We start from the raw sequence: 8,142 nt of genomic DNA, 5'->3' as shown, positions 1-8,142 counted from the left end.
TGTAGACCAGGCTGGTCTCGAACTCACAGAGATCCGCCTGTCTCTGCCTCCCGAGTGCTGGGATTAAAGGCGTGCGCCACCACCGCCCAGCTGCCTTAACCAGTTTTTAAAAAGAGCGGTGAGGTCCCGCTCTGTTCCTACTTCAGGGCCAGAGGACACCCAATCACACCAAAAAAAAAAAAAAAAAATCTTATAATGGCCTACACCTTTTATACTCTTGATAGGCGAAGGCCAGCGGATCTCTTTGAGTTCCAGGACACCTAAGGCTAACCTGTCTCAAATAATAAATCTTGACATCAAATTCAGTCAAAAGCCCTAACTACTGAACCTTAGAAAGAGCCTCTTCCCACTTTGAGATCTAGATAAACCCAGTTCCGGCTTACTAATGAGAAATCTCTGCCCTCGACATAGTGGGAGACTAGATCAGTTTCCCTACATTCCTCAGAGAGTGGTGAGGAGAAGGTAGAGCAGAGAATTCGACCTGCAGCTTCATGAGAGGGAGAGTGGAGAAATAGAACCAGAGTTGAGTGTGGTTGGCCACCAGCAGCAGAGGACCAGGTCAAGCTGGGGGCAGGAGCTCATTGCTGGAAGACCAGGAGGAACCACAGCCAGAGGACACTGAGTATCAGTCCCCCAAACCACAAAGATGTTGACGGAGAGAGGGCCCAGCTGTCAAGTTAGCAATTGGTATGTTAATCAGTTCACCCTTTCTTCTGCTTGAGAATTCAGTTGTAAACCAGGAGGTCCTATCTGTGGGGCTTTTTCTTGTTGCTCTGTGTATGGTCATGTAGCTGTGGAGGTTAGAGAGAGGTCTTTATTCCAACCAGCCCTACGTTAATAATAAGGTTGCCACTTTAGTTCCAGTGTTCACTGAGAAGCCATTCATCTTCAGATACTGCTCAAGCAAGCACTGAGCCCCAAGTACTGCGGGTAATGAAGGCTATGTCCTAACTTGTTCATGGCGACAGCAGCATGGCCAGGGTTCCTGGGAGCCACCTACTCTGGTGTTATGAATGAGAATGTTTGAATATTTGGTCCTCAATTTATGGCGCAGTTTAGGAGGGTTGGGAAGTGTGGCTTTTGTTGCAGGAACAATGTCATCATAGGTGGGCTTTGAGACTTTGAAGGGCCATTTCAAGTCAGCTCTTTGTTTCCTGCTTGTAGTTCAAAATGTAAGCACTCATCGTTTCTGCTTCAGGTGTCACATCTGTTGCTTGCTGCCATGCTTCCCTGACATGGCAAATTCTTACCCTTCTCCAACTAGCTGTAAGACAAACAAACCCTTCTATACATGGCGTCGATCCTCGTCACAGCAATAGAAAAACAGCTGGTATACCCACATACAGATTGTGGTCAGTTTCTGGCAGGAGGACCATATCATGTAAGAACTAGCAATCCCACTCTGCATCACACAAGGCACCCCAATATTCTGTTTCCAGAAAGGTGGATGCCACCACGGATGCTCAGGGTGACTGCTGGCAGTGGAGCAGTGCTTGAGGTGTGGGAGACCCTCTGCCACTGTAGTCACCAGGCAGGTGACTGAGCTGAGGTATTACAGATGTCAAAAGGGTGATAATAATGTTAGCCCCTTATCTCAAACAAGTAGTTTATTGAGCCTTTGGAAGTCCCTCCATGATAGATGCATCATGATGGCCACCTGTATGCTCACAAGAAGGGCCAACATGCCATGACTTTGCAGCAGCCTCCACAACATCCTGAGTTAAAGTCGAAGGCTGGAGAGAGGAAGTTCTGAGTTCAAGCTATCCTCCTTTCCAGATCAAGGATGTGTTTAGGGATTTCCAGAGAGCAGAGATAAACACACAAGCAGTGGGGAAAATACTCATAGTGGCACGTGAGAAAAGCTACAGACAGAAACAGTCATTTACAGTCAGTGACTCCACAGTCTTTTCCAAGTGGGGCTCCCCATTAGAGAGTTATCCACCTGGTAGGTTGGCCCATTGAACACTAGTTGTCATCTGCTGTATACTCCCCTGGCCTCTAGCAGGACAAGTCAGTATGAAGTAAAATTAGTTTATTAAAAATGCTTTCAATATAGTGACTAAATGTGGGTTTCATATAAGTAGGCAAGGACTCTACCACTAAGTTATATCCCCAATCCTTTTCTCAATTCTATTTGAGATAGGATCTTAATAGCTTACTCAGGCTTGCTTTGAACTAGCTCTATCAAGCCAGACTTGAATTTTTATGGTTCTCCTGCCTCAGACTCCCATGCAACTGGGATTTCAGACCAGTTTGTGTCACCAACTCAGCTTTGGTGCCTTCTGAAGTGGCATTGTTCAAAGGATCTCTAAGAATTTTTTCTCCTGGGAAGTGTAAATGGACTCTTATCCACTTGCTCCTAAATGCCCAATAGCAGCTTCCCAAATACTTGACTTGGAGGCTTAATGTTACTTATAAATGCTCAGCCAATAGCTTAGGCTTATTACTAACTAGCTCTGATGTTTTAAGTTAACCCATATTCCTTATTTACACTCTGCTATGTGGCAGTACCTTTATTAGTATGACACATTCATCTCCTGCTCTGTGTCTGCTGACAACTCCTGATTCCACCCTTCTCTTTCCCATCATTCTCAGTTTGGCTTTCCCACCTAACTTTATCATGTTCAGCTATAAGTCAGTCACCTTGTTTATTAAAGCAATCACAATGACATATATTCAACCAGTGTAAAAGAATATTCCACAGCATTTCCCCCATTTTGTCTAATTAAAAAGGAAAGTTTTAACTTTAATGTAAGCAAGTATGTATGTTACCACTCTAGAGCTGCAAAGATATCCTGACTTATCAGGAAGCCAGACTATATTTAGAGCTGCAATAGGACAGCTCTGTAGGGGTAGAGATGCAGCTGGAGGCTGGCGCCACAATAGCCACCTGGAGGGAAAGCTGTCCTGACTTGTGAGGAAGCCAGGCTACCTGAAGTTGGGGTGCAGTGGGGCATGGACTCCCCATAGGATATAGCAATTCTGCTCTTCTAGACAGCTGCTACAGCTGACCTCTGAGCTGTTCACTTAAGGGAATGTCCTACAGACCTATCAGCTTCTTCTTGTGCCCAAGATGTTACTTTTGCTACACTCTGCTAAAAGGGAAGCCCCTGCAGAAATGTAGCAATCTCTTGCTGCTCAGGTGCAAAGTTACCTTTTCTGCTTCCCTAAGGGAACATCCCAGAAAGGTTATTCTGTTCTTCTGTTTTGCCTTGCTCAGCCCCCCTCACCAAAGGGAGCCTCGCTCAGCCCCCCTAAGGGAGCATCTCAGCAATGTTTTTTCAGCTCAGTCCCCTAATGAATATCTCAGAAGGGATCTTCTATTCTGTATTTATTAATTATACATTACATTTTTAAGTGAGATGCATAAACACAATATCTTAATCAAAAGTAGAAATAAACATATAACAAAATTGATCTTAAATTTGTATCAATAAACCAAAATCCATACTAATGCAAAGTACTCACCTCTATAGTATATCCCCTTTAAATGTCAATAAACTTTTATAAACAATCATTTAGGGAATTTGGGCATTGTTCTCTAGACTACTTCCTACTGTTTGTGGGTGCTGTTAATCAGGTCTTTCATGGGGGTATTCTGTGTGGTAGGTCCATCTCAGCCAGCAGTCTTGAAACTGTCATGGATGTTGGGCCAACTGGACATTTGCTTCAGGGGGTCTTGTTTGATGAAACCATATTAACCGTTAAGGAATCCACAGCTTTCTTTCCTCTGTGGAAACAAAAGTAGACCCACTTTTCCAAAGCAACATATTCTTAGCCCCAAATTTTGAAGTCAAAATAATTTTAAAATATATGTATTGGTTTAACTTAGCAACCTGTACAATGAAATTTCTCCCTGTAATTAACTCATTCGCAGTCAAAAAATTTAAAGAAAATACAATAATATACATAACCCAGAATCTTTGTGTATTTTCCATCTTTATGTGGCTTTTTTACTTTATTACTTTTTAGTATTTCAATATTTATTTTATTATCTTTTCTCCTTTAATCTATGACGGTCTGTATTCTGTTTCTTTAAAGACTTTGTTGTATTTTTAAAACCTATTTCTTTACGTTCTATACTCGTTTTCTCACTCCCAAGCCTATGTACATTTTTCAGCACACTGTGATCCATTCATAGGTTTATTTCTGTATGAATCTGTCTTTACTGAGTATCTGTAATCATCTTCTGACCAGCAGTGCTTTTAAAATGGTAAGCAGCTTGGTTGTAGCTGCCCTGGATGCTGGCTCCACCTCTCTCAGCCTTTCAGTATGGTGGAGGTATGTTTACCACCAGCTCTGGGACCTCTGGGTAGGAGCCACACCCATCACCTCAACTCTGGTAAGCAGTTGGCCTATGCTGCCCTCAAGTAACTTGCAGCACACTGCCCACTAACCCCATTTAAGTGCTTGGACTCCTGAAAGAGCCAGAGCTGTTCATGCAACTAGCATGAACCAGGAAACTTTCTCAAAGGAGTCACACAGTTTTTGTTGCTACCGCCAAGTCAGGAAGCTTTATCTTAAAGGAATCATGCTTCTGCTTGCTTCTAGCAAACAGAGCCCACCTGAGAAAATACTGCTACCATAAAGCCATGCTTAACTCTGTTTTTCTGTGTCTATAATTCCTTCCCAAGCTCTCTCAGGTTTTATGTAAATGTAGCTGGCCTACGATGGGGCACCATTTTGTAGGTAGAGATTGTTCATTCATTTTCTGGCAGCCCAGACCCGATTAATAACACAGAAACTGTATTAATTACAACACTGTTTTGTCAATAGCTTAGGCATATTTCTAGCTAACTCTTACATCTTGAATTAACCCATTAATCTGTGTATCACCACAATGCTGTGGTCTATCGGTAAAGTTCTGGCATGTCCTTCTTTTTTGACAGCTACATGGCATCTCCCTGACTCTGCCTACTTTCTCTCTATGTCTGTTCAGATTGCCCACCTGGCTTTACTCTTAATAAGCCACTGGTTGAAACAACTTCTTTAATAACCAATGGTAATAAAACATATTCATAGCATATAGAGGGGAATCCCACATCATGGGTCTGTGGTCCTACTGTAGCTGGGGCTCAGGTTCATGTCTGTGACCCATATTACCATCAGAGGCCGTATGGCTGTCCATTGTCTGTGCTACTGAGGGCTATGCAGATGTCCATGGTCAATTCTGGTACCAGAGGTCATATTGGAGTCTATGGTGGTTTGAAAGAAAATGGCCCCCGAAGGGAGTGGCACTATTAGGAGGTGTGACAGCCTTGTTAGAGGAAGTGTGTTACTGTGGGGTGGCCTTTGAGGTCTCTTTTCTCAAGTTTCCCTCATCATGACTGGCAGTCAACTTCCTGTTGCCTGCAAGATGTAGGACTCTCAGCTTTAGTACCACGTCTGCCCATATGCCATCATGCTCCCCATCCCGATGGTAATGAGGAGAACCTCTGAAACTGTAAGTGAGTCACCCTCAATTAGTGTTTTCTATATGCCTATGGCAACTCTTATAAAGAAAACATTTAACTGAGGGTGACTAGATAGGGTCCATGGTCCTGCTTAGATGGAGGCTGTGTTGATGTCCGTGTTACCGAAAGGCCTTGTGGACATCTGTGGTCTGTGCTGACACTTGAAGCCATGTTGATGGTCATGGGCCACATGGATGGTTTTTTGTTGGTTTTGTTTTTGTTTTTCGAGGCAGGGTTTCTCTGTGTAGTCCTGACTGTCCTGGAGCTTGCTCTGTTATATCAGGCAGACCTCTAACTCACAGAGATCTGCCTGCCTCTGCCTCCCTAGTGCTCGGATTAAAAGATGTGAGCCACCATTCCCAACCTGAGGGTTTTAACTCTACGACTGAATTTGGAAATTCGAGTTCTGGAAATCCCTGCTATGTTCAGAAAGGCCCTCTGTTGTGGCTGGGTCTTCAGGGTTAAAAGGAGATTGCCACAGTGACCTCTGTGTCTGGAGTTAGTCTGAGCCCCAAGAATCCCACATTTTGTAGGGAGATTTGGGCTTCTGAAGAAAAAAAGTATCTTCACAAGACTGGCTTTTGGAGAATTAGATCTGAAGTGGCTTTGTTTGTGTCGCAAACTAGTGCTATCTCCTGCATGAGAGAGCTCCTAGAAAGCAACAGAAGAAGTGGCCCACCCCTTAAGGATGAGATCCCTGAGGAAAGATATCCCAAATGCAAGGCTGAGTAATTGTCACAGAGCCTCCTGCCATTCAAAGGCAAATAAGGACCAAAAATCTGGGGGGACTAGAAGACCGTGGGAGTTGCAGCCCACGCCTTTAATCCCAGCACTTGAGGGGCAGGAGCAGGTGGATTTCTGTGAGTTCAAGACCAACCTGGTCTACATAGTGAGTTCCAGGACAGCCAGAACTACTTAGTGAGACCTGACTGAAAAAAAAAAACAACAATAAAGACTATGAAACAGTTGTCCTTAGGATCTAACATTATGAACCAGAAGATACTGGAAGGAATCCATCCCAAGAAAATGAGCACTGGCAACTTCAATGGTTATTTTTCTAAGTCTCATTATTGTGACTAAATGTCTGACAAGAAGAACCTCAGATGGTCTCTGTTGCCCACCCTGACTGCAGAAGGGCGACAGAGACAGTCACGTTGTCTCAGAAGTCAGTAGATAAAGAGATAAGCGACGGCAACTACCTAGATTCTTCTTTCTATTCAATCAAGGACCCAACCCATGGAACAGTGCCACCCACACTTAGGGTGGGGCTTCCCACCTTAGCTAACCCTCCCTACAAATTCCCCCACAAGCATGCACAGGGCTTTGTCTCCTGGGTGATTCCACATCCACTCAACGTGACCATACAATTCACAGAGTGAATTGAGACCATGGCTTCATTCATGACCTTCAGATACTAGCTGGTTCAGTAGGAGCCATCTGACCCATTTACTGCCAAAATATGGATGTTTCATAAAGAGTTAATAGCCATGTGCTTGCCATTGATAGACTGTAAGCTTTTTGTGTTTCAAGACCTTTGGGATCTTTAATGACAGCTGCAGCATGAGTGACCATTAGTGAATTCCTAGCGTTGGATGTATTCCAGGTTCTGTCAGAGGCTGGGGGCTTGTCAGGAGACGTAAGGTCTATAGCAGAGAGATAGTGAAGGCACTGGAGGCCTGAGACAGGCCCAGCCATCATTGGACAGAGCACTTGATGTCAGGAATGCTGTAAAAAGCCTCTGGAGTCAGCGGGACCTGGTGGCATGGGACCTGGTTGCACATCAAGTATAAAAGTTGAACTTATTAGGCTGCTGTCAATACCAGCGAGAAGGGTCAGGGACCAGAAGTTCTAACAAGAAGTGGTCGGGGTAAAAAAAAGTCACTCCAGTGTTGATAAGAACTATGATTCTAGTTCCAGCCATATCTAGAGTCCCCAGGGGCATTTTCGTAGAGACGAAGAATACAGGAACCTGTACAGCCTCAGGAAGCCCTCAGTCCTCAAAGGGAGGAGGGCTGCTTTCCCTTCTGTTTTTCACAGTCCAGGAACACAGGGACATTTGCTCTTTTTCAGGGTTGAGCTGAGCATGAGGTCCTTGGGTGGAGAATGACACCCCTCACAAAAGAGAGGGCTTCTCTTCCAATGTGTCCCCACTTTGCAAGACTGGATGGGGCATACCATCCAATGGATTTGGGACTATCTTGACCACTCATGGCTGGCATGGTTGAGTGCAATGAACCAGCCTTCCACTAGACGGCGGGCTGGGATTGCCTGAGGTGGCAGGGAACTAAGTTAGGTCCCGACGGCGCGCTGGCAGGCTCTTTCCTCTTCCCTTCTCTTGGTTCAGCCACTCTGGCTCTTGAGGTTTCCTCCCAGTTTTTAAGGACCTTGAAGTCCGTGTCTAACAAAGTAGCGAAAGGACCCTGGGGTTAGGGGAGCACTTCATTTCATCTTTGACGTTTTTGCTTACTAGCAGAGAGACTTTAAAGACGTACAGCACGGCTAGGATGGCTTGACTCACGAACTCCCTGAGTTGGAGATACTTGCCCTCGGTTTCATCCAGTCCAGACTGAAAGAGAACAGTGTTTTCAGAAGCTCCCGTGTTTCTCCCATCACGTATTGGAGGTTTGACACTAACCCTTTCCATATCCTCTAATAGTCTTGGAGAGCCTTTCTCCGGGGCGTCATTGCC

Source organism: Microtus ochrogaster, unplaced genomic scaffold (assembly GCF_000317375.1).
Source record: "Microtus ochrogaster isolate Prairie Vole_2 unplaced genomic scaffold, MicOch1.0 UNK22, whole genome shotgun sequence".
Classification (NCBI taxonomy): Eukaryota; Metazoa; Chordata; class Mammalia; order Rodentia; family Cricetidae; genus Microtus; species Microtus ochrogaster.
This window is presented reverse-complemented; position numbering follows the sequence as displayed.